This window comes from Rhamphochromis longiceps, linkage group LG4 (assembly GCF_057381845.1).
Source record: "Rhamphochromis longiceps isolate RC_006_pf linkage group LG4, R_longiceps_female_GT1.1, whole genome shotgun sequence".
NCBI classification, from domain to species: domain Eukaryota; kingdom Metazoa; phylum Chordata; class Actinopteri; order Cichliformes; family Cichlidae; genus Rhamphochromis; species Rhamphochromis longiceps.
In genome coordinates, this window is record NC_140560.1 from 35,567,137 (window position 1) to 35,594,095 (window position 26,959).

Below are 26,959 nucleotides of genomic sequence, written 5' to 3' on the forward strand. Positions count from 1 at the left end.
TCGCCGTTTTGAACATAACACACCTTTTAAATCTTCAAAGCTCACACTGATCTCTATAGTCTCTGCACTGCCTTCTTTACCTTCCTCTCCTCCTGACTTTGTCTTTAACGAAGCTGTTGCTGCTTTTAAGAAAACGAGCTTTGTGCAAATTCACCTGCATTATTTAGTAAATTTCAGCAGCGAGCCATTAAAAGGTTGAGAGAACTTGAACTCTGAGAAAACGTGACTGTTTTTGAGCCCTTTCCCTTTCCGTCCCCACTCCTCACTTTTTCACCCGAGCGCAATTTGATTGGACTTGATTTGATTTGAGCCCTGCCACTTTCAGTTTGAATAAGGTAACCAAGAGTTATTTGCTAGGAGAGACAAGGGCCTCACCGGATGGAAGGTTTGATGAATTTTCACACTGCTTAAAAATTCCAGCTTTGCTTTATTCAAATGTAACACATGACTACAAAGACCCAGTGTTTGATGAGGTGTATGAGATGTAAATGTCGGATGGAGCCTCTCCACTTATCTGCCCCACCGAGGAAGGTGCCCAGCATCGTAATCATCTGATCTGAATGGATTCAAAGTGTGCTCCTTGATGTGAATGAGTGCTGCTCCATTGCTTTGACGGGGGGAGCGGTACAGTAACATCCCCTGGGGGCTCCGTGGATCAGATGGAGCAGGCTGGGAGATGTGTGCGGCAGCCTCTCAGGGATCTGTGAAGACTGCAGTTATTTTTCCAGGAATCCATTTTTGTTGGGGGAAAGCCGCTTTAAATCTCAGATTCCGCTACATTGGAGTTAAATTTGTATCTGACTATATCAGTGTCTCCTAAAAAATCCACTTCACTTCCTTTTCTGTTTTTTTTCCTCCGACCTGTGTTTGTCGTTCAGTCATTTGAAATTACTCCGCTCTTGTATGTATAGTCAGCCACGCTGGATGAGCTTGCAAGCATAAGATGGAAATGCATGCAAATTTTAGACCTCTTACTGCAGTGACCAAACCAGAGGCAATATTGGACGCCAAAATATGTCAGTCATAAAGGCGTAAACATTATGAGCTTGGAGGAGTTGCAATGCAGCAAGCATTTGATTGGTTTTCACTCATTCGCCTTTGTATTTTTTTAGTTTTTGTCAATGGTTAGCTGTAAACTAATTGTTTGGGTTAAGCCGGTGAAATCTGCATGAGTAGATTTTGTAATTTTTCATATTGCATGTTGCAATATGACACTTACCTAGTGTCCTTTATGATGAGCATCCATGTGTGATGAGTTGGGAGTCAGAGATGCTTCTCGCTGTTGCCATAAAGGATGCTCAAGGACACCTTGTGCATATACTTAAGACGTCAGCAGCTTAGAGAAAAATCGCCATTTTTGACATCCTAGTAGTGACGAGGGGCTGCCCGTAACCATCGCAGGTTCTGCGAGGAAACTGCATCGGCTCCTTTATTTCAGTACATATGAAATCACCCGCTGTCACTCTACAGTAGCAGGCGGGAACGATATCAGCAGGAATTTATGCAAATCTTGATTAGCTCAATGAAAAATGATAAAATATCAGAGATATGAACTATTAAACAGCAGATGTTTAACAACACAGCAGATGTTTTATATCACCAGCAGCGAGAGGATACATAGGCTTTTCACTGGTGCTGCCGCTGTAGCTAATAAGCGAGCTCGTGGATAAGTGCGTGTCTACCTCTGCGCGTGGCCAAGCCTCCGGATGGCCGTGCCTCTGTCTGGGGGCAAGCTAAGCTTAAACACTTTGTGCTTGTGCTGCTGAGAGTCTGTGTGTGCACAGGCCTGTATTTGTCACTGTGTATTTGCGTGTGAGCTCTAGACCAAGCTGCTCACAGCCTGCCTGTCTCTTGTCCCCCCCTAGAGGGTCATTCAGCCCCTCTCTCAGCCTCTAATCCCGTCTGTCCGGGGGAGATAGAGGGGAGCAGACGGCCACATCACACCCGGGGCGCCGCAAACACAATCACCAGCCTTTCACAGACACTTAACGGGGCTTTGCTCTTGTTCAACAAGGCAAAACGCGGCAGGAGGGATCAATTTAATACAAGGCCTGACTCAAATGGAAAGAGGGTAAATAAATAGGCAATGACAGCGAGGACTGTTGCACAATTTGTGTAGTGGCTTTCCACTTTCTCTCAGTCTCTCCTTTGTTGCTCTTCGCTGTAGCACCTATATGATTCCACTTCCTCCCTCTGTGACATATGGGGCTGAGCTGAGGAAGAGCAGCCCTGGTCCCTCTCTCATCAGGCTGTGTTATTTTAATAAATCACTTCTGCCATTGCTTGGTACATTAATTCCCCAGGCCCAGAGGGCTGTGTTACCACTAGCAGCGATCTGCATGAGGCGCTAAATGATGTGGGGGATCCCCCAGTGAGAGAACAGAGGCTCTCTGAATCTTCCCTCCATCTCAGCATTGTCGGTTTGGCTCTCACCCTGGGCTCGCCCAGTTCTCAGCACAAATCGTATTCAGAAAGGAAGCCGAGGCCTCATCGGGCACGCATAGCCGAGAGGGAAGTCACCTGACGCCTCAGACACTAGCCGTCGTGTAGCATTGTTGCGCTTCGTTACTTCAGGGCATTGCGGTGCGATGCGTCTGCGCTCGCATCCATGTAGCGCTCCTTTCCACAATGTCAGCTTCAGGCATTAGTAAAAGTTGCAAGGACAGTCCTCACAGCAGCATTCAGGTTTAACACGATTAAATGCGTGCCTTCATGTTAACAGAAAAGGCAAACCCAAGACTGCATAAGCTCACGTCTCTTTCCTGCGTCTCGAGTTGGTCAGTTCAGACATGGTTGCTGCTAACAAGATCATGAAGAGGCAAAGGCTGGTGTAAGACATCCAGTCTGAGAGTCTCACTCTGTCATGGGCGAAAGAATTAAAATTGTGTGCGTATGTATTAAACCAACGCTCTTTCTGCACACACGAAATTAGAACGGGGGTGCAGAGTTTTTCCTCAATAACATCTATTAGAAATGAATATTGCTCCAAGCAGCAATGAGCACACAGCAGTAACTTTATTATCCGTCTCAGGATCGGTCGGCGCGGTGCACGATCGAGAGGGCTTTGATCGAGTTCGGGTAGCACAGAACGCGAGTGCTACGGCTCATTCTGTCGGCGTCGGGCGTATGTCTGAATAGAGCCAGAAAAAAAAGCAATACCAAAGTGACCACGTCTGGAAAAATAGATTAAAAAATACAGATGAATCCAATGTTTTGTAGCCCATGTCAGAGAAATGCTCGAGTCTCACAGCAGTTTAATCTACACCTTCTCTTACAGTCCTCTTCAGTTTGCAGATACGCTCTCTTCAAATGAAATTCCATCACATTTTCTTGCAGCGAGATGATCATAGCTCTCAGAATGAGCCCCGTGTCTGCAGGTGGTGGCATACATAAACACTACGTAGACGTAGCTGTTTTACATGACTGCTTGATTGAATTCAGCACGGTGCGACTGTAGGCGCAGGTGGTACGAGTAGGAGACACCAAAGTGGTAACACTCGCACTGGTAGTGTTGGTGGGAGCGAATGTATTTCCCCACCGGGGGTACCAGACGCCGCCGTTTCCCTTCCAACACCTCAGCGCTCTGTTGGCCGGCTCTCCGCTTCTTTCTTTCTCTATACATTATAACTCCTTAGACAGAGGTGAGGTTGCTATTGGTATGCACAGACAACACCGGCAGATTCACCACCCAGAATACCACTGGGAGATTATACCCTTCCTGCTCCACGCAGCAGGGATTCGGCTACCGTAAATAGAGCGCTTGGGAGTGTGCTGTGTGCCCAGAATGACAGAGCACTGCAGTGGCTGAATACTCCAGCCAGACGGCGAGCACAAACTCAAGGACTGCCGCAAATACAGTAATCTCTCATGCTTTTGGTTGTGGTTTTTACCTTTTTCTACAGGGACTCAGAAATCGTCGCGCTGGAGATCCATCTGGCTGATTGTCAGCGTGCACTGGGCAGCCGTTGGGGCATGCAGGACACGAGCTACAGACAAAAGAAAGCAGGAGGCCAGAGTGGAAAAAAAATAAAAAAGCTGCTCACAGGAACCGTGCATCAGTCAAGACAAGAATTCGGGCCTACTTATAGTTTTCAAAGGAGAAAATTGGGCCATTTATTTGCTTTTTGCTCAAAGATTAAATGAGTTTATTAATAAATAATTCATTGTATGCTTGTATCAAATCTTCCGAGGCACGAGGCGTAAGTCGTAGCAGTGCGTTAGCATGCCGATCGTATCATGAATAAAAAGCAGGAGTTCGTCTAAAGGCTTATGCAGAATCAGAGACAAAACCTGAATGACAGTGAGAGAGGTAATTTGAACGAGTGTAATGACTTGCTGTTGCCATGGTGTGCAATGACACACAGTGGAAACACAGACGCAGCACAGTGAAATTCAAGAGGAGAAGCGCTTCGGCACGTTTTAGCAACAAGCTACCGATTACGTTACGAAGGGATAATTAACGCGAGCGTGCACCAAACTTTTTGTTTTTTAAGGAGACGTTAATACAAGTTTAATTAAAACATTTCATGGTCATTTTTTAGTTTTCATCGTCAAGTATTAGCAGCTTCTCTTTTTCTCCTCCACATCCCAATTTCCATTTGTCTTACGTTTGACCCATTAAAACTGCATCTGTGCATTTGACTTAATATGGGCACGGAGGGCTGTCTTAATTAATAAGCAGGCATCCACCAAACTAATCTGCCTGTGTTGTGAAGTCTGTCCTTTCCATTAAGTGGGACTCACATTATCTCCTAATCAAATTAGTCACTTAATTGTGGCCCTCCCTTGATGGATCCCATGAAAAAAGGAGTGCCGTGTTTGCTGCAGGGGGATGTGTGAAGATGGAACACGGCTGTTTCATTACGATATGAATTTTTTAATAACCAAAGCGTTCACTGTCATCTTCTTGCTTTGAACCTTGGCAAAGGGTGAAGTTGAATTTGACATTTTATCCACTCACACAGTTGAGTGTCTGGCTGCTTTGTTGGGGCTAAGTACCATAGCCCAGGGCCACTACCCAATTGCCCAACAGGGGATTGACCCCTGTCATCCACTGATCACTAGTCTGCTTTCTTAATCACTCCCCCGCATTGTCTACTGCAATACTTGATCTCAGTCGATGCATTAACTCCTTCATCCCTCTTAGAGCTGCTATTCCCCAAGTCGTGATTAAGGAGTGAAATCTGATGTTACCAAAGATTTCACTCCATCCGTCCATCCTTGGACAGATTGGCTCCTGAGGGGAGGGTCTCTAATTTTAAGGAGCCAAGTCCGCCCCCGCGGCGTTACAGCGCGGGCGCGGTGGCCGGGGGAAACCCCGGGTCCTGATGAATGGAGGTATGTGTGGTCGTTTGTCCCGCTGATTGAGTTTTATCCCCTGCCCTTTCACAGCAGCCAGACAATAAAGAGAGCCACATCCAAGCGTGACAGGTTAACCTAACAGTAATAGAATACTCTTAATAATCTAGCCTCAGCCAAAGTCCACGGCAGAGACGTCCAAATAGCCAAGCTTCCTTTGTGGCGGGAGTGGAGGTGTGAGGGGGGACCGGCTCTCACTGTTGTTGTGTGATGGAAGCAAGGACAAAGAGGGCAGCTTGATGGCTTAATGTGCGGTTTGATCGCTTCGTTGGGTGAAATTGAAGTTAGCGAGGGCGACCGAACACAAGGGAAGGGGTGTATTTTCAAAATGGAAATTAGTCGTATACGAGCGTGACATCGACGCGCTGTATCGCTTAAATATTTTATGGGAATCCTTGAGCCTTTGCATTGGTACAGATGCCGCGACACGGTGGTGGCGTCTGCACAGAAAAGCACAATCAAAGTGAGCAAACTGTCAAAGGACATTTGGATGATGTTGTCATGACGTTGACATGAACGTGTCTGTTTTCTGGCAGATAATCTTCACAAAGAGAATCCTCCGGGCTACATGCATCCGCGCAGGCAGAGCCTCTGACTGTGTTTGTTTCTGTTGCACCTCCGCTCGCAGTTTGTCATGTCTGACTCGGGCTTTAATTAGGCCTGCGAATTGAAGCGGCGGCAGCAGCAGGGCTGGGAGCCCTCTGTCCACAGCTCAGCCGTCCTCCACGGTGTCTCCTTGGAGGACCTCTCTGCTCTGTGTGGTTAAGATAATAGAGGCTCGCTCGGAAGATGTTAATTGAGGGGAGATAAAGTGCAGTAGTGGCTGCGGGGATGCACGGAGCGGGGGTGGAGGGGAAGGAGGGAGAGCTACCTGATTAGAGGCTGAGGTGTTTGACTTACAGCTCTTCTTTTGATGATGATATATGTAGCACCAGATTTTTCAAGGAGAAAGACAGAAACGCACGAGGAGGAGCCTAAGAGATAGTTATTAAAGTTTTCCCTGGGGCGTTTCTGTTCTTCGCTGTGCCGTTACTAAGTTACGCTCTCGGGTTTGTGGAGTGAAGAGTCAGGTTTCGAGGAGCTTTTTGGGGGCTCAGAAGGATCTGGCAGCCGTGCAGACGGGCAGGGAGAGAGGCAACTCTACCTGGGCCTCGGAGGTTGAAGCAGAGATGGAGGTGATCTGACCGAAACAGCTGAAGTGACAGAAGCTACATTAATAGTGGCATATGTCTGGAGCAGAGAGAAACTAAAAGGGAGAGAAAACAGACTCTCCACCAGCCCGGGAGAGGATGAAGGGAACGAGAAAGAGGAGGGGAGGACGAAAAAAGCAGAAAACAGTGCCAGCAGCCTCTATAATTGCCTCAATGCCGCTGGGATTGCTTTCATTCAATTGAAGCATTCTCTTTCTCTGTACATTGGAGGTGGAGATGGAGGAGGAGATGGAGGGGAGGAGGGGTCGGGCCGGGTGGCGTGGGCGGGCGGGAGATCCGACGGTGCCCTCCCTCTTCCAGCAACATACAGTGATGAGGGCGATAGCTCCCCTGTAGCGGCCGAATCTCTGGCATCAGTGTGAGCAACAGAGAGAGCGAGCGAGCGAGTGAGATTTAGTGTTTGTGAGAGAGAGAGCAGAGTACTGTGGAAGAGTGAGGCAGCGATAAGGAGGTAGGTGGACCACAGATCAGACCTGTCAGATGTGATTGTGCGGCCAAGTGCAACCCCGCATGTGAGCGTGTGTGTGTTTTTATATTTCCCAAAGACAACCAGCTTCCCCGCCCCCTTTCATCACAACACACACAAACACAGCATCGCTGCCCAAACACACGCACATTGCTCGAGGAATCCTTTTATTTCTTTATTTGGGCTCCTGTTGGTGCGTGCCTTAGATGCTCAGCTCCCTCCTCCTCTCTCTTCTTCTCCTCCTCCTCCTTGTCCTGTTCTTCTCTCCTCCTCCTCCTCCTCCTCTCCCCTCTCGCTTTGCCGCTCTCTCACAGCCTCGGTTTTCTTTTTTTTTCTCCTCTTCAATCTTGTGCAGGTTGTATCTGACGGAGGGACCGGTGCCGCGCTCCCATCCCCGCGCTCCTTCAGCAACAACACTGTGAGTATTCTCATGCTAATTTGGCTTCTCCAGCCTCCCCAACATCGGTTTTGTCTATTTCGCTTTCTTTTTATTCTTTGCCTCTTTTATGTTTTCATCCGTCGCGCCAAACACAGCAGCAGGAGAAGCAGCGCGGGAAGGGAGAGAAAGAGGAATGAGAGAGGACATGCACAGAAATACAGAGAGAGGAGAAGAGAGGGGAAGGCAGAGAGGGAGGGGGGGGGAAAGAGTCGAGGAGGGAAAGGGATTTCTGCCGCCGCCGCTGCGAGCAAGCCGCTCTGCTTTCGGAGGTGTTTCTCCTGGAGGATGGTGGAATTGCCGAAGGGATGTAGGGGGCGGGTCTTGGTTTTGTGAGTAGATAGTTGTGCGAGAATGATAGGGGATGTTGTTGACAAGCATAGAGTGGCTCATCAGACAGCCGGGCAGCTGGAACCAAGGTTTTCTCTGTTGACTAAACTTCTGATTCATCCGTCACTTTCCATATTTACACGCGCACACAGATAGATGCGCTTCTCTTTCTTCTTTCTTTTTTTTAACCGACGTTGCTCTTGTTGTGGAGCGAGGACTTTTACGCCGCCGTCATTTTTCTGGTGACGCCGTGCAGATGGGGGATGAATTGTAGATGGATGTTGCTCCTGGTCCAAGATGTGCTAAGCATATGTGTGTGCCATTCATAGCCTCAAAAGCACTTAGCGTAGTTTTAATGACTACAGTAGCAGATGCACGAGTAGGATTTTTTTTTTTTAATTCAGTGTTTGTGCCCACGTACCATTAGTTGTGACAGGGTTTTGGTTTTTTAAAGAGGAAAACGCGTTACTACAGAGCTGTGCATGCCTAGAGTGCAGTGATTGTGCCTACTGTACACAATAAAGGATAGTCAGTGTGTGTGTGGGTGCAGGGAGGGGGGGTCAGGAAGTCAGCGTCCATCCGTACATGCTGCTCTTTGATCAGAGGGCCACGTTTAGTCTGCCCACGACATGTGTCTGAGCCATATGAAGAGTGGGTGGGTGTGTGTGTGTGTGTGTGATGGAGCCAAGACGGGCCCTGTGCCCTCACTGCAACACCATAGCTAATGGGCACATGGGTCAGCAGGGTTGGACGCTCCTCCGCTTGTGCAGATATGTCACCAATACTAAAAAGTCTCCGAGGCCTTCACCGCAAGTCACGAAAACACCAATCTTTGCGAGGCAAAAAAAATGCCCATATTGGGCCAACAAAACGCTCACAACACACTTTGGCAGATTCATTTGGCAGAGTGAAAGGGATTGATCTGAGCGTGGCAATTAGGCAAATTTCAGAACTAAGCATCTGGCGAGGCGAGAACGCTTTGCCTGGCAGAGGATTACCATTTTAGTTCCATTTTCAGACAATGCAGCCCAGAATGTGTTATTTCACAGCACTCCAGCAGCACAGCGGCTCGGGCGAAACCCAGCGAGCACATGAAGGATCTCTGTGCAACATTTCTGCTGTGTATGTTGATTCCCACAACCTGCAAAGTCAAAGCGGCGCGCTGATTAATCGCGATTAGGTTTAATATGCGTGTTCGAAAGCGGTGGCGGCCCGGCCTCCCTTTCCTCTGCCTTTATGAAAATGAATCGTCGGAGTAAAATGCCTGAAATGATAGCAGCCTGCCGATGAGCTTGCTTTCTAAAGTAGGCTGATATAAATGAGAACCATTCCCCCAATTACGGAAGATTAGGTTACCCTCCACCAATCTGAATCCTTAAATCCCTTCTGTTTTTACAGCTCTGTCTGGCGAATGTAATTCAGCCTCGAGACCTGGGCAGAATAGCAATAAAAGAAGGTAGAAACTTTAGCAGTGAAACCCAGGCAGTAAAAATATCCATTGGGAGAGAGCTAAAGCACATGATAATTGACACTGCGCTGTGTTGCAGTTGGCTGTAATTAACTGTGTAACAGAGGTTGTCAGTCGGAAAGAGAGAAAGCCCCGACTATCTTAGTGCATTTAACACACTTGAAAGTGCAACGTTTATCGTGTCTTTCCAGCTTTCACCGAGGGTGCGTTTCAGGTTAGCGGGGGCCTCTCGCCTGTATTTATCCAGATCTTTTACTACAGGCCCAGTCAGACATTACGCGCCGCTTCCTTTATCCTTTGTTCGACAGTTTCAGTGCATGAAAAATCAAAAGGAGCCATTGTTTCTGGGGCGAGCGCAAAAAAGCTTATCATCTATTTTTAGTGCGCTTTTCCTCATTGTTGCCTGGGCCACGATTCGTGCTTACGTCTAACAGGAGTGTGCCATAAACTATGTTGTGCTTCGCAGCCAGGCGCTGGCTGTGGTGACAACTCTCACCCACACGCTAGTGATCTATGAGCCATATAGCACCGACCCCCTGCCGCCTCGCCAGCCGCTTTCGAACGCGCGCGACCGCAGCAGTGTCGTTCTGCCTGTGTGATAGCACCCATATGCGCACAGAGCACCTGTATTAACGTAATGCGCTAAGCCTTTATTTCTCATCACTTATCACAAGCCGCTACATGCTGTACCGAAAAGGAGGGGAAAAAGCTCATAAAGATAAAAATCACATTTCACTAGAGGGTGCTTGTGTGACAGTGATATATGCTGTGAGCATCCTGCCACCTCATTGAGATGGGAGTGAGTTCTGGGTGGGTAAATCAATTTGTGCAAAGGCTGTTGGCGCTAGTATTGGTTTCGTGATATGATCTTTGTTGTCCATTTTTAGAGGTCAGCGAGAGCGCCACGACAAGGGCGAAAGAACCTGACCGCGTTCTCTTGTTTCTGGGCTGGTAAATGATCTACACCAAGAGGATTGTGGGTAATCAAAAAAGTATACACATGTTTTTCCAGGTTTAGGCGCTATGGATTCTCTATTAAGAATGCACGCTCATCCATTATCGCGCGTGTCTTGATAGAGTATCCACAGCCAGAGGCGAGCTCTGTCTGCGCATTAATCGGCGTAATTACTCAGCGAGGGTGACGGTGATTATGGAGGTGCGTCTGAGTGCAGATACCAGTGGGAAACTGGGGAGGGGTGGACCTGGTGGTAGACCAGTCAATAGGTGAGCGCGACTCTCATCTCTGGGATCTCTGGTCAGGAAGAAACGACAGGAAGCCATTCCCTGGTGTCCGCCTCGTGGCGTATCACGTAGTGTGTTATACAGTAAAAGACTTTATCCTATACCGCCGAGAACTACTTTGAGCTTTCGCCGTCAGTTCAGAACATCCCTCGTTCTCCCTCTTGAAATCATTTTTAACTCTACTCCAAAGTCGAGTACCCAGCGGACCAAAACAAATCAAAATGCATGTTTGAAAAAGAAAAAAATAAGAGCCAGAAGTAAAAAAAAAATGCTAAAAACTATGATTCATACTGACTCAATCTAGTAATATCTAGAGTATGTGTGAGAGTAAAAAAAGCTCTTTGAGCTTTGGCTGGGAACAGCATTTCCACTTTAAGAGTTTTAATCCTTTTGTTAGTAAGATACTGATCTCGTGACTAAATGGAGAGCTCAGTTAATGCTTCAGTCACACGAGAGTAAAAATAGGACGGCAACCTTCTTGTGACCAGGGGAAAAAATGGTTGCACAATGATTGCACGTGATGGTTTAGCAACAGCCTCAACCTTGGCAACGGTTATTGATCGACTCCAAACAACTCGCAGCAGTCACTCTGATTGGTGAAGGTTTCCAAACCATTAGCATCTAATTTATAAATGCCGACAGACTGCCGACATGTTGCAGTCGATCTGCGACACGTGCAACAGGGGACTCAACTGGTTATGTTCCTATATGAAAGCATGCAGAAACTACCATTTGTCACAATTTGTGAAGGAAATCCGCTTTCCTATCTCTAAAATTACATGTGCAGATTTGCATTTTTCGCTAACTTATAATTTATTTGTCATATTATCATTGATTGCATGCAATTGCCAACTTGAGTCCGGCTTATTGATCTTTTATTGATTTCTTAATGAACCAAAGTCGCACTGAAAACATCGACCGACGAGTGCTCGCAGACCTGCTCGCAACTAGTTCAGTGGCAGTGAAATGTCTGGTTCATTGCCGTCACAGTACCTTTGGTCATCCTGCAGTCTGTTGTTTTCCTGGTGGGACTTTAGCATTTGGTGGGACGCTCGACAAAATTACAATCACAACGTTTCAATGTGCAGGACACAACCATGGGTTCCTGCACATCTTTAAAGAGAAATGCATGTCAATGATCACATTTAAGGTCATTAAATGTTTTATTTTCACCCTTGAAGTCTTCTATTTTGAGATGATCACATTCTATATTTGCAGCTATCTTATATTGATGTCTTTTTTAAAATTATGTGCTCAAAAGCTTCATCTCACATTCACTGAAGGTATCACACAAACCATGAAAGGAAGAAAAATAAGCTTTCAAATACAAGTTTGGAGATATTTGGCTCCGAGATGAAAAATACCAAGAATATCCTGAAAGTCGAAGGAGCAATTTTGAGGCAAAAAAAAAAAAAGTTTGAAACTTGGGACAATGAGTTCCTGAACAATCAAGTCCCGTATGAAACCAGAAGAGCACACTATGCTTGTATTAAAAAAAGATAAGGTGCCAATGGATTCTTTCATGCCTGCTGCTAGTACACCGTCATCTCCTGCTGGTACGCTGACTGGTAAAATTGGACGTATTGATGAGTTCTGTTAAACTGAATCTTTCAGTAATTCTTTTCAGCGACTGCTAAACTGCTCCGTGGGTTGTTGTTTTTTTTGTTTTTTTGCACACAATCTGTATTTTTAAGATGTTTTCTGACTCTGAACTTTTAGATACATTCAAAAAGATAAAGCATTTGTTGATTTGGTAATGTTGCTGTGTGGAAATGCTTTTCACTTCTCTTTGTTTAGGCTTTTAAAAGGTTTTAAATTTGACTTTAAAAAAGAAAGTGTGCGGCAATCTCATTCCACCAATAATACTGAAGCTTATTAGACCGTCTGTGGTTTGAATATTGAATTATAACTGAGCCTCAAGAGCAAGGATGTTACCACTTTGGTCACCAGCTGTCATATGATAGGGGGAAACCGAAGCGAGTGAGTGCATGGAGTGATATTATTCCCTGTTCAAGTGTACACAAGTAAGAAAAAATAGAATAACTAGGTGCGAAGGTTTCAAGTTACGTCATCTAATTCACCGTACACGGAAGACGTCACCGTACCGGCCGCACTCTTTGAGTGACTTGTGATCTCTGGGAACTGCAGTGCAAAATCACCACAGCAACTACTGCTTAGCAACAAAGATGTTGCCATCATAAAAAGACGGGGAAAAAAACAAAACAAAGAAAAACAACAACAACAAAAAAAGAGGAGCTCTTGGAGTTGTGACTTGATTTAGTGTGTTAGAATCTAATTAGTTTTATAGCACCGACCGGTGCGACGGTGGCCGTACAGATGTTCGGCACGAGAGATGCTCGTAAAGAAAAGGAGACGGCTGGTAAAATCAAAGCCGTCGAGTCAGGGAAATAAAAGCGGAGGAGGGGGAAGCGAACGCGCTCCAGCTCTGAGGGCTCTGTATTGTCTGTACAAGGGCAACACAGTTACTCTTTGCGGTACATTTCAGGAATGTCTTATAACATTGTCAGCGTGCCGGCTAATAGGAAAAGCATTGTTGGCCATAATAAGTGAATGAGTTTAATAGGTGAATGTCTTCCACTTCCCTTCTTATCTCGGTGACTTTCACTTTCTCGTACCGCCCGCAGCAAGTAATCATGGGAAATATATGACTCAGAGACGCCGTTTTTAATTAGGGACAGTTTTTAGCATTATGGAAAGAAAAAAGGCTTTTGACTTTTGGATGTCTTGAAAGAATTTTCCCGTGCGCGCACACACATGCATGTGGAGCCATTTTCTTTGAGTTTGGCTTTCTCATTAATCACAGCAGAACCATGGCTGATACTAGCATACGGGAGAGGGAACCAGGCTGGAACGACAGAGTCGAATATTTGAACATCTCAGTGCTGATGTGTGCAAAGCAGAGCGTGTGTCTGCAGGGGAGGCTTTGAAATTTCATCCACTCCATCCCTTTTAACTCGGCGGAGGGGATGTGTGTGTCTCGCTCCAGTTGGCCAATGGCACGTTAGGAAGCTCCTGAAAATCCCCGCCGCCCGCATCCCCCCCGTCCGCCAACCATTCACACACACACACACATGCACACTCCTCTCTATCTCCCTCCCCTCACCTTCCACTCCACAGACCTGCACTGTGTCAGATAGTTTAATGTGAAATTGCTTTTCTTTCAAATTTCCCCCTGGAAACGCAGGTCGTCGCAAAATGTTACATCTCATAATGGTGTGTTATTGTTGTTCTTTCATACGAGTTCTTGGCTTCCGAGCGTAGGATTTTCAGCACGGAGCTGAGGTCACACTCGGCTATTTTTCCCTCTGCTTCTGTAGCCTCTCCTCTCCTTCCTCCCATCTCAGATTCTGCAGCGAACTCTTCCTCTGCTGCGCCCATGGTAACCCCGCTGAAAAATTTATCACCACCTCACTCTATGATTACGCTATGCATTAGCAGGGCTTAAATTTAATTTGTCGGCGGGCCCTCGCGGCAGTGCTACGGGCCTGGCCTATCAGAGACACTTTGTAAAGGGCCTGGAAGAGCCTCCCGGGGTGATCCTATCAGTCAGACACACTGTCAGCAGACACACTCAGTTAGTCAGCATTGAGTCAGAAATGTGGCCCAGCCAAGCCACACGCCACCGTTGGCTGCTCCGCTGGGCCGCTGCTGTGGGCATCAAGCTCCCCCGCCTGCCAATCAAAGCTCCAGCAAGGATGCTGACCTTTGTTCCCCTGCTCAAATGAATGCTCTTCAACAGGTGATCCGGCCGACTCCCTTGCCTCGGCGCGCTCAAGTTTAAATATAGCAGACTTTTCTTATGCGCCTTTCGCATTAGCCTGTTACAGGACCGCTGTGTGTTTGTGTCAGTAACCCTGTAGGATGGAGGCACATTGCTTCTATATTTTTAGACTTTATTCAGTACGTGTGTCAAACCTCCGACAATCGCCTCAATAATAATCACCTGTCCTAAAGTGGCTATTACTGTCTCCCACTCCTGTGATTTACATTAATACCTAGTGGTTAATGTCATGTTACTTTATTGGGAGTATGTGGAACATTAAATTCAAGGTGCTGCCTCTGCAGCTATACGCTGTGCGATTACGCTCCCTTATTTTTACTCTTACATTTTCATCCTCACAGATGACTATCAAAATAGCTTGATCTGAGGCCACCACAGACTGCTTTTATCGCCGCTCGCAGAACGAGAAGGTCAATTTTCAAGGCATTTGGTTGGGGGAAATGTTTAAACCGTCTAGTTACTAAGAGAACCAAGAGGGCCTCGTTCTTCCCGCGGCTCTAATTGGGATCCATTTTCATTTTCATATGGTTTTAAATGTCAAGAACAGAGCACACGCAAAGTGTTTTGAAATTGCTCAGGAAGGCCTTGGTCCCTGGGTCACACAGGTTGAAAGCATATTGGTTTATTATGAAAAGAAGACGTGGTGTAAAAAGGCACTCTGCAGCTGAGTTTTACCACTGAAAAAGGAAAAAAAAAAAGATGATGTTCTGCTTCTGACCTCATCCTTGGTCTGCTGGGAACATAATGTCAAAAGTTGCCAGCCCCTTCTTCATTTGACAGAAACAAATCCTCTGAAAGGACTCCCCCTCCCAGCGTGGAGGCTGTACACTCTCTTCACGCCTGGGTTTCCTCTCACAGTCAGAGGATATACAAGGCAGGTTGACTGGAGACTCCTAGTTCCTGAATTTTATGAATGGAAATGTGCAATTTTCAATCTGTTTTCTACCTCTACTGCCACGAAGCGAGAATGCTAAAGATTCTTGATGTGACAACATATAAAAATAACTAAATTTGTTCTGTCTGATATCACTGGTGTTTCTCACTTTTGTGACACAGGCATTTAAAGAAAGCTCACGCTCATCTCTCTTAAATCCACCCCCTCCCCCAGAAAGTATTGTGGAGTGCATGCATTACATAAAGCCAAATACACTTTCATATCACCAGGAATTATACCATTAGCAACAGGGAACATTAATGGATGCTCTAGCACCATTTAGTCAGCATCCTGAAGACTAAGAATAGCTATCCTGTCACATGTAGGGTACCAGTTGAAGCTCACATGGTGTCATTATGCTATAGTGAACTAAACTGTTGAGTTAACATTTACTTCATAAGATAAACCCCTGTGAAGTTCTTAATAATACCACCAGTTCTCTCGCTGTGTGCCTGAGATGACCACGTTACACTCTCAGTGATATCAGACGGAGCACGAGTAGAAAGCATGTTTGAAACAGAGGATTTAGAGCAGTAGAAGCCTTCGGCGCACAGGGACTACTTGCTAACATCCTGAACTCCTGTCTAAAATCTTGGTGATGGCTAACATTAGCATCCATTGTTACAGTGTGTGTATATATATATATATATATATATATATATATATATATATACACACAAGTATAGCCGCCACGTGCTTGTATGCACGTCTGTCAGGGCGGGTGGTGTCCTGGGGGAATCTCCTCCCAGATCTGGACCAGGGCATCGCTGAGCTCCTGGACAGGCTGAGGTGCAACCTGGTGGTATCGGATGAACTAAAACATCATGTCCCAGAGGGGCTCTGCTAGATTTAGGTCAGGAGAGCGTGAGGGCCAGCCAGCAGTATCAGTCCTAAAATAATGCAAGCATCCAAAATTAAACTAGGATGTTTGGAAATGACGTTTTCATAGGGGAGCTAATTGTGTGTGTGTGTGTGTGTGTGTGTGTGTGTGTGTGTGTGTGTGTGTGTGTGTGTGTTTGAGACTCAAAGTGTGGTTTTAGTGACAGGGTTACACTTGGGTTGTGGTTAGGTTTAGGATGAGGGTTAGGCATTCGTTTTTGATGGTTAGGGTTAAGGGGCTAGAGAAAGCATTGTGTCAATTAGATGTCCCTTCAAGATATGAATACCCGACGTGTGTGTGTGTGTGTGTGTGTGTGTGTGTGTGTGTGTGTGTGTGTGTGTGTGTGTGTGTGCGCGCAACTTAAAAAACTAAAATAAGAAAAAGTAAAATATGTCCACTTAAATAAATGTGTGTATGTGTTGTAAAAATCAATCAAAGGAAATATGATCACTATAGCCAAGATCAAAAGAAGACAGAGAAACAAAGTATCAGTTGCACAATAAACACAAACTATGGAATCACTGTGTGAAAGCACAGGAGAAGCAAACCCACTGACTGTTGCATTTCCAGAGAAAATTATTTTAACGCAGTGCTAAATCTTACTTTTGTGCATTATACTCTGAAGGAGCCCTTAGCCTAGAAAACTGTTCTGCACCTGAAGCATGCAGGCTGCATGCGATCTTGAATTGCTGTTAGGTCAATAATTAAATTCCCCGGAGGCCTGATTTTGTATCTGGGGTTCAAATGCAATTTTTCTCCCCCTAACAGTGTATAATCCCTCGTCCGGGCAGGCCTGTATTTCTACCTTAAACATCCCTTTCATTCCTTCATTTAATAAATGACACCCAGAGGACGAAACGGGGACAAGTCCCCGCTGACACCTGTGAAATATAGACTGATAATGCTCCTGCCACTCGCTTAATGCCGCTCCCTTCCACCTCCTTTTGTCTGACAGGCCAGCCAGATGCATGTATCATAATGAGCGGATCTCGCCGCCGTCAATTAGGTGCATCTTAAGCATGTGACTGAAGAGATGAGGGATCTCTGCTGGCCTTTGGGAATGAGCGTCATTTCTCCTCCGAGCGCACGTAGCATCACAAGCAGAGCGTCTATTGCTTTGTCTTTTAGCGGCGCGGCGAATATGCGGTGATGGTCCCAGGGGCGGTGTGACGGAGAGGAGCGCGGTGTACCGGCGTCCGCGTGCAACCCCTCCCCCTCGTCCTTTTTTTTTTTTTTTTTTTTTTTACAGAGAAAGAACTCACTCATTGTTTGATTTAATTACTTGCTTTAGACTTCAGCAATTATAGCTGAGCAGCACATATGTTAATTATATCTGACCTCACATTTTTGCTGCTCTGTTAATTGTTCGCTTAGATGACATTCTGAGATGACTGTCATTGCTGCTGCATATCGGGCAATTTAAAGGGAAAAAAGACCTTGGATGGCTTTGTGACAGATTTTGGTCAGTGGGAAAGTTTACACTGCAACACTCATTCCAAGTGGAGGTGGAGGGGGGCGTCATGACTTGTCTGTACATCCATCAAACAGAGATTACGTGCACCTCCTCCCTGTATCTACGAGCCTAAAGATGCCGGGCCAGCGATTTTTTTTTCCCCTTCCTTTTTTTAATGCAGAACTCACTTCCTGTTGTTTACGAGATGATGCATTTTGTTTTTCTCTTGCCATTATTACCCAGGAAACATCTAAACCCACTAATGTCCCAGTTCAGAGCTCATTTTGTCTCTTCTAATGCACATTCCCTTCCGGATGTCCTAGGCTGCAGAAATCCATTAAAAATAGCTCGCAAAGACAAACTGCAACCTGAACTAATACATCATGTTAAACGACACATGTACTGCAATTTTTGCGAGCACGGTTTTGCCACACGGCTTATTATCACATCTAATGAGGACGGTTTTCACTTTTGCCGTTGCTGCACGCTGTGGTTTAATTCCCCTGCCAGTGAGGAGGCAGAACAGAAGTTAAGGTAGCGTGGAAGGCAGATACACGTAGCCAGCTCTTCAGACTCATTTTGTCTGGCAATATCGCTGCGGCGGTGTGACCGCGGCCTTACGAAGCAGTGGCAGGAGAAATGAAAAATGCACGTGCTGTTCGCCATGATTGTATTTGTTAATGTAGCCGTATTGTCTCTGCGAGCCGTTTCTAATGGACTGTGCTTTTGTTTGTCACCTTAAGTGAGCGGCGATGCCTCTTGCTTCACTTCACCACACTGGAGTTGGTTTAGGGAAAACAGGTGTTTTATTTAGGGAGGAAATGACACGTTACACTTGCTGTATTTCAGTCACATCTAGTCCAAGGTAGGTTGGCGAATGATAGGTTTAAAAAAATGCACTTAAACTTGAATGTGGTGTTCACGCAGAGTCTGTCAAAACCTATCCAAAGCTTCCTGGCATTACACGTTGACTCTGGATGCTAAAGAAAATGTTATGAGAGACACAAATTATGATAGACAATTTTAAAGAAAACCTGCCATTTGTGTTTTCTCAATGCCTCCCCGCCATGAAACGCGCTCAAATTGCTTTACTTGCTTTAATATACAGCTACGATTTAACCGTGTGCTCGCCGAGCAGCTCTGCTACGCGGGAACGTCAGAACCGGCGGCCTGGCTCGTATAAAACGCACTAAGGCCGTGTAAATATTGTCGTATATTGTGTATATACTCCAGCAGGCTCATGTTATAATTATAATTGTCATTCCAATTCACGCGTTTGACAGTCAACTGATGCACGGTAAATAGCATCACGTGTTGGTGAGTTCCAGCGCGCGTCTGCTCGTCCTCTTTGTTGATTCTGTTTGCATTCGGCAGATGCTGTTTTCCTTTCCACACTCATATCTCCTGAGATATTAAATCATTTAGAGTTTTTCTTGACTGATGCACATGTAACGTGGGCACAGATGATTTGTCCTCTTTGTGTTGGAAAAGTCACACAAGTGCTGGTTTCCCAGCTTCTTTTATAGCTGACTTTCCTTTATAGCTCGCTCGCACTCAACCTAATATGACTCACCACTGCGAGCAGCGTTTGTAGTTTTGATTTACTCCAAAGACCTTTTTTTTTTCTTCTAATAGACGGGTTTTTTAAAAAATTTCTTGCTAATGTCGTGTCGGTGTGTACGCAGGCTCGCCTGTTTTGGTCGAGATTCTGAGTTGATGGCAGCGCACATTCATTAAGCACAGTGGCTCAGGCTTCTTCCCACCAGGATTCACAGACAGCTGTCAGTTCAAGGAAGATCTCCTGCACTGATTGTGCATCAACATTCGCTCCGACTTCCCTCTCACAGCTCCTTACTTCAACATTTACATACCCATCAACTAGGTGACTGTCAGGGCACATTATGCATGTCTCAGAATATGCAGGTTAATGTGTTTATGCCATTATAGCTTATTAAAGCTTTGTTAAAGTATGATTTTTTTTAAAAATGGTACACTTAATATTATATGAGAGTTTATGGTGGTAATGATAGAAACATTGCCCCTACATACATGCTGCAAACGCAGCACCTTCATCATCCCACTGGGGTCATTTCTGTGTCTATTGTTGTCTCTCGTTTTAGCGCCGGCTCTCTCTCTTAAGTTTCTCTGCTCTACAAACACCTGAAAGAAACACGAGGGCATTTAGTTTTCTTTTACCGGCTATAATTGCTTAGTTTGCCTGCTGTTTGGCGTTGGATAGGTGGTATGCGCTGGGTTTATCAGTTTGTTTGCTGAAAACAGTTGCCTGCTTCAGCATCCATAGCCGATGTTATCAGCCCATTGAATGGCTGTTATCGCTTGTTATCACTCCCATACATATCACCAATAGGCGCCCTTCTCTTCTTAGCAGCCGGCTCAGTAGACTGTTATCATCTATTGTGATCGGTGATAAACAGAGGAACCCAGATTAAGAGCAGAGGCATCTAGAGGTCATGTGAGGAAGTGCATGTAAAGTCTCTAGTGGGAAATATGGATATCAATCAGAACAGTGATCTTTTACTAACCCTAACCAAGTAGTATTGTATTAGTTGTGAGATAAATGCCTGTTTTAGAGCTGAGGATGAATGGCTCCAGGTCTCTGCAACATAATTAGCCCATGGTAATGGGTAAATATTCCTTTCAAAATAAGACACACAACTACAACACGGGAAAAGACCCAGGGAAACAAACCATAAATTTCACACCCGAGCCTCAACTCTCGCAGCCCGGTACTGGTCCATGGCCGGGGGGTTTGAGACCGCTGGTCTGGAGGAGGACTCATTGGAAGAGTCGTGAAGTTTATCACTGGAAACAACAGAACTTTGATTCATAAACAGTGTTAAGCAGATGTGGATAACACATTAAACATTGTCTTTTATTGGTTTTTCAGCGGTTTTACACTCAGATGTGACAGTAATTTGGTGCCTTTCTAGAATTCATGTAATGGTAAGCAAAAATGACTTTATGGATTTTGCTTGATTTATCAGAAATGGAAAGAATAATTTGTGACAGTAAGTCTTGCAGGCCTGTTTTTGCTTTCTGTGTGAGTGTCTGTAATATTGATTAGCAGATGTTTGGGGAAAAATAAGATACAAGAAATTTTAACCATATGTTCCTTTTATTGTGTTTATTATATTTTATCTTGCTCTTCCTGTTCACTGCCGCAGTAAGGAGTTGTTGTTTTTTTATTCATTGGTATTCAGACAGGCTGGCCCAGGGTGGCAATCTGTTAAAGAACGTGGAGGGGGGTGTCACCTCTCAGTTAAGGCAGCGCTGGCATCCTCGAGGCCTGGTGTGCTTGGACAGTCGGCCTCAGAGTTAGCAAGTGTGACTGTGGAGGAATGGATGCTAAATAACAGAGCCCGCAGCGCTGCCCTCCCGCCTGGCTGGCTAGCAGGCGTGACGCGACAGGGCTGAGGCCAGAGTCAGCTACAATCCATTACTTTTACCTGAGGAAGAGGAGAGGCAGAGCGAGAGAGATTGAGTTAAGGGCCGGAGCACCTTTCAGCACTCTCTTCTGCATGCTAATTCCACTAGCGCTTCAAAGGGGATCAAAATCTGCTGGCTGGGAAACGTGGCCTCTCAACTGACTAAAGGAAGGCGAAATCCCCTTTTCTGCTCGATGCCTCTCTAGCAGCCAGTTTGCACACATATGCATAATAACATACAGCTGCACGGTGGCTAAACGAAGTATTTTAAAGTACAAGCTTCGTATCCTTGAGCGTTACGTCAGCTGGCTCATAAATTTCAAAAGGTATTGAGCTTGCTTATATAACTATATACACCTCTATATGTCTCCTATGGTTGAAGGGCAGCTCTTTCACAGGCTGAAGGGCGTTTCTAACCAGCTGAAATTGACAGAAGTCAACATTTTAGTTTTAAATTAAAAATTCAGGTTTTTTTTCCCCCTTCCAAATTTATCACTCGCTCAGGGATGTCACACACATCCATCCCAACACAAATCACTGGCATCTCCTAAAATTTCCCATGCACACCGGTCGGTGAACGCGATGAGCATTTGTGCAAAGAGCGTGAAGCAGAGGGTGATTTTTTTTTTTTTTTGAGGCGCTGCTTAAAGCTATCACTATCGGAGTGGAAAGTACACATGACAACTGGTTTGCAGGTTCCAAATGAGAAACCACCACAAACAGCGTGGGTGTGGGCGGCAGGAGAGAGAGAGGAGAGGAGAGGGGAAGGCAGGGGAGGGGGTAAAAATGCAGCGTGGATTGGCACCCGGTGACAGTGATAAATTTCACCAATCGTCCAGTGTGAAGATCTGTCTAATCTTTGCGGTGGCTCACAGCGGGGTAGGACCCCATCACTCTCCCATTATTTGACAACAAAACATCCGCGGAGAGCGGCGAGCCAGGTTCAGTTAGCTACAATACACTCCCTGCATACACAAATCCCCGGCAATGGGGATTATAAAGTGGCTCTGTAGCCGGCCGTTAAAGGGGCAGGCCATTAAAATGCAGCCACAACCACCTATCCACGCTCTCACCGTGGAGTGACTGAGAGAGAACAAAACAAAGCCGTCTGTCAATAGCCTTTAATTTTGAATAGAGAGCAAATAAAATTCAATGCCTATAATGGCCTTCATTTTCCTGCAGACTCTTGAAATTGATTCGATGGCTTAATTTGGCAGCGGCAGGTGGGATGCCATTGGCAAACGTATACGGCTGCATGCGGTTCACCCCAGATGACTCAATAAACAGCGTTTGCAGCAGTTTAGCAACAAAACATTTTTCCGAGGCCGTGCATCGCGGTCCATATGCATGTATCACAGCCATGTGGTGTTCTGTTGGCAGTTACAAGATCCGCGTTTACACCCAAAATGTTATTTTGATTTCACTGACACAGAGATAATGTTTCATAACACACAGTCAGTCACGAATTAGCCCATCTGTCTGTTTGAGCTTCCCGGTGCTGATGGAGTCTCTCTGTGTTTGTGTTTGTGCGTGTGTGTGTTTGACCACAGTGGCTCAGCCTTCTCCCCACCAGGATTCACTGACGGCTGTCAGCTCATTGAGTGACTCCTCCACAGATTGTATTTGAGCCAAAATCCTGATCCCTCGTCTCGCTGCTCCTCTCGTGCTTTGCTTTCTCACTCCTCCCCGGCTTGTCGACATGCATATGCTGACACACTCGCACGTGTATATACAAGCGCTCGCACACGCTCGGGATGATATGTTCTCTTACAGCTTGCGGTATCAACAGGAGATTCTGGCGACAGTGTGAAACTGAATCTGAAAGTGCGTCTCGTGTGTGCGTGTCACCCGAATGAAACAATATGGCCTCTAAATGTAATTTTAAGCCTTGCATCCACACAGGCGTGCGAGCTATATCGGGCCGTGGCTGGCGTAGCGCGCACGCAGACACGCCACCGTTGTTGCCAGTGCAATGCTAGTGTTACGGGGTGGTATCGGAGATTTTGTCACGCTGAACAGTAGTAGCATCCCTATTGTGGGAAAGTTCCCAACTTCTTTATTGCAATATGCTTGATATTTTGAGATATGCCGCCAGCATTTAAAATAGCTTCAAGGCTCTGGGACGGCAGGTTATTTGAAGAAACCTGGGGAGCACGCTGCAGTCCTTGTGTGGATTTAGACGGTCGCGGTTGCTTGCGTCTCTTCATGTAATCCCAGACGGACTCGCCGATGTTGAGATCAGGGCTCTGTGGGGGCCATACCATCTGTTGCAGGACTCTTTCTTCTTCTTGTGGCTGAAGATGGTTCCTTAACACTGGCTGTGTTTGTTGGCTCGTTGTCGTGCTGCGGGATGGATTTTGGAAGAGATTAGGCACCTCGGTGATGCTACCGTGTGATGATGATAAACCAAACATCTAAAGTGTGCCACACTGTGCCGTGCATCACAGTGCAATTAAATTTAGAAACTATTTCATGTCGATCACCTCTTTCTGACGTATATAAGCACACATTTTACTACTACGTTGCCTCAGTGGGGATCAGATCACTTAATACACCCATGATTTTACAGGTTGTCACAGCTGAAGCAAGTATGAAGCAGGATTTAGCACCAAAGCAAAAAGTTCAGTGAGGACCGACGTTTTTCTAGACAAGGCTGGATATTTTTGACCCTTCACGAAGGGAAGATGTGACAAAAGCTCTCCTGCGATCTGAAGGCTTGAGCTTGCATTGTGCGCTATATGCTCTCAAATGATATTTTCTTTAATAAAACGTTTCTAAAAGCAAGAGCAACAATTTAGCTTTAGCTTTGTGTCCTCCAGTTGTGTCAAAATAATGTCCTCTTCAGTGCTTTTCACCTTTACTCTGCAGCCCCGTAGCCGCAGTCTTGTGAACAAAGCTGCGCGTTCATCCCTCCGTCTCATCAGACTCCTTCTCTCCATCCTCTGCTTCCTCCTCATCAAAGAACAGGTGGAAAGCCTCTGCGCCCGAAGACTCGCATTGCTGAGCAATTTTGATCATGGCATAAATTTTAAATCTGAATCCAACAGGAAAAAACGAGTTCAGTTCTGAATAAAGAATCAAAGCGTTTTGGATGTTTTTCATAGCCTCCTCCTTGTCAAACACTTCTTTTATTGTCTTTTCTCGCACGTTCTCTCTCTCCCTCCTTCTACCTAAACCTCACCCGTCACCCCCACGCAGCGTTTCGTAAACAAGTACAATAAAACGACGCACCAGATTGAGAACGGCTATGATTTACATGTCTGATTACAGTGTAATTTCGCACTTATTTGCATGGGCCTTCTCAACGTCTTTGCCGAGCTGGATCGCTCTGCAGCCCGGGCCATTTAAATGAGAACGAGCAAGATGGAGTGAGAGAAGGGGGGAGGGCAGAAGAGAGACAGAGAGGCAGACAAAGTTCAAGTTAAAGTTCAAGGTCATTTATCTCCATGGCCGTTTATCACACGCGAGTCTCAAAGGACTTTAAAGAGACAGGAACAGAAAAAGAAAAGAGCCAGGAACAAAAGAAAAAAATCCAATTACATCCAACTAATCAGCAACCAGTCACAAAACAAAATGAAACAGTGTGTTGAAAGGACGTGGCTGTGTACCAAACCTTCTAATCAGCCCGAGAAAAAGACAGACCGGTGCTTTTTTTTCTTTTCTTTTTTTTAAAACTCAAAGTGCTTCAATAAAAAAGCTTTGTGCTTCTCTTCAGGGGCAGTTTACTCCATTAATACACAGTAAATGATTCTTCGCCCACCTTCAGCTGTGAGTTTACACCTAGAGTCGTTGTTTACTAGGTGGAGATTTATGCTTTTCTATATTTAAACACTCGCATAAAAATAATCACTTATTACCTGAAGATTAGTTGTTGCTAAATATTAACACCCACTAACGACACAGAACATCCAGCTGAAGCAACATCTGCAACGGAGTCTCAGCGAAGTATGTAATATCTGCATCGATCCGCTGTGCAAATTAAGGTTAATTAAAACAGGAGCATTTTTTTATAGCTTTCATTTTTCTTTTTTGTTTGGAAATAACAAATAACAAGTTTGTTTCCAGCGTTACTACCTTATTATTATTCTTTCTTCCTCCAAACTGGATTTTTTTAAATAAACCAACAAACAATGTTTAATCACTGGGTGAGGTTACCAGAATAGTAACCTGAGCCTGGCAGTGTCAGCTGTGAACGTCACAATTTCAAAATCAGTGTTTTCTCCAAATCCAGGAACCTCTGTAATGGCCCTTTGTAGAGACTGTAAAGTGAGGGTGTGTGGGTCTGTCTGAGGATGGACTGGGAGTGCAGAACATCTTATTACGAACAGCTTTTTGTCTTAACTCAAGCAGGTCAAAACTTGGAGCTCAGCAGCAATCCTAGCAGATCAGTTTTAAACGGGTCTCACTCTCATACAACGTCTAATTGGCTAGTTCACGTAGGGCCGGCTGTTTAAGCCCCCTCACGGTTGTTGCTTAGCTGCAAGCCGCTTTGCAACCCCACCTACTCCTTGCATTACGGTTCTGACTTAATCAGTTTCACATGCGTTGTCACTGACGCCTGCTCTGCTCTGCACCGCTCTCTGTGTGCATACAGAGACTGCATTAGGCGAGGAGGTCCCTGAACAGAGCCTTGCTGCCAAATGCAAAATATTGCAGACAGAAATATCCTTTGACAGCAGTCGTTTTTATTCTAGTTTATTTCCAATCCCTCAAAATATGGTGGATTCAGCATCATGCTAATTAAACTATCATTTAGTAAGCATATATGAATGTATGCAAAATATTTCAAAGAACTAGCAAACAATGATAAATTAGCTGTACCCTGGATATGATAAACCACCACCTTTGAGACCTTTTATCTCCAGATGAAGATCCACTGTCTGTTAATAACTGATCTTTGGTACTGGAAGCTCTCTGGTTTCTAATTTTGGTGCATTTGTAGGAGCGTTTAGGCTTTGTGTGCAGGCTTTCATCATTTGCTTTATATTTCTTTTTCTGCTTTTAAAGTAGGACTGTAGAGAGTGACCAGCGTGGAGCAAGAAGAGTTGATCTGTTTATCAGCTAGTTAAATCAGCGGATGATGGTTAATGTGTTCCCAGATTGTGTAAACTGAAACTAGCTGGAGGTTAAAAAGATTTTGGGAAGGACCGGTCAGACAGTCTTCAAAAAGTAAGCAGAACAGTGCGTGTAACCTGCGATTATTAGGATGCACGTATGGACTGGGTTTTGTGTGCGCGGTTCTGATGTTCAAGGCTGGATTTGTGTTGCCGCCATTAACAGTTAAATGTGTGTCACAGGTTCCGACTGTAAAAATGCTCTAAAGCAGTCCAGCTCTGCTCTATAAAGTGCAGTATTTTATGTTTCTCTACAGATGCCATTTATAGTTTTGTCTGAGAATTTCATCAGTGCTTTTTATGAGAGGTTGGCTGTATTTGACACTGCTTTTATGAGGCCAGTTACGTTTTATGTGGAGCCTTCAGTGGAAATGTTGATGCGGTATGATTGCTGGATTATGAAGTTTATAGGGAACAGTGGATGTGTCCAAAACACACAGCTTCCGTTTAGCTAAAAGAGAATGAAGTTTTTCTGGGGTTGTAATTTAAGCTTTCTCTTTCATGCATATCTTATCTAATTGCATTAGGATTAAACTCCCAATGTGCTGAATAGACGGATATGTTGGTTTTACTTGCATTATTGTGTGATTTTTAGGACTCTTGTATTGTTGGTCCTTTTCTGGGGGGCCTTCTGCAAAGTTTTTATTTCACCAATTACCCCTACTCTTTCATTTACTGCAATAAGCCATTAATTTCCACTTGTTGTCATTAGTTAAACCACTTAAAAAAAAGAATTATGGCAAATTCCATGCAAATAGTGATTAATTATAGCTGGATTTAGTCTATTTGTCCTCATGGAAGCCGTACAGGGCGGCTTGC

General features: G+C 45.3%; 1 protein-coding gene across 1 annotated transcript in view; it reads left to right on the plus strand.

The window, feature by feature from the left end:
• Window positions 1–26,959, plus strand: part of LOC146672215 (RNA binding protein fox-1 homolog 3-like) — a 328,681-nt gene that overhangs the window by 62,729 nt on the left and 238,993 nt on the right. The window contains exon 3 of the mRNA XM_085404746.1: window positions 7,391–7,453. The gene's annotated coding sequence lies outside the window, so the exon portion shown is untranslated. The remainder of the gene's footprint in view (window positions 1–7,390; window positions 7,454–26,959) is intronic.